A 676-nucleotide genomic window follows, 5' to 3' on the forward strand; every position below is an offset into this window, starting at 1 on the left:
ACGTAAATGACGTTTTATTTGACATTTTATTAAAAAAAGTCAAGTTTTTAACACGTCGAAAGTAATTTCACAAAATGCACAGTGCAATAAATTCTTAAAATGTTGTAGCATACATATAAAATGTTCCATTTCTGAACATTTCTATTTCGGAACACTTCTAAACTCATAAATGTTGTGTCTACTTTCTTCTCAGACAAATAAATTCAAACAGCCATTCAATTTGTTGGGATTCTCCTTTTACCTATTTAACCAAAGTAAATTCTCCAGACGGCTGGCTGAATCCTAAAGGCACCTTGAATTAAGTCATTCAGTTGGGTGTCAGTAGTCCCACCTTTTTCATCTGAAATGACAAACACTGATGATACATGTTTGCGTTTTCATCTGCCAAACAGATGCCACCATACCAATGCTTTACCACAGCCTGCATAAATGAATCACAGACAAAATGATCTCTCAAAATAACATCTTTATGCCATGATACATGCCTTCAGCAAAACAAATGCTTAAGACTGAGTGGTGTTTGGCAAGGAACAATAAACTGAAGGCTTCCACAAGAAATAAATGAGCATAGCTGTGCAGAAAGCTACAAACAGACAGCGTCGATTTGACATAATTCTTGGTGCATGCCTTGTTTTTCTTCCCTCGCTGATGATATACAATCTGATTTCATCTTAAA

Source organism: Sinocyclocheilus anshuiensis, unplaced genomic scaffold (genome assembly GCF_001515605.1).
Source record: "Sinocyclocheilus anshuiensis isolate Anshui unplaced genomic scaffold, SAMN03320099.WGS_v1.1 scaffold110, whole genome shotgun sequence".
NCBI lineage: Eukaryota > Metazoa > Chordata > Actinopteri > Cypriniformes > Cyprinidae > Sinocyclocheilus > Sinocyclocheilus anshuiensis.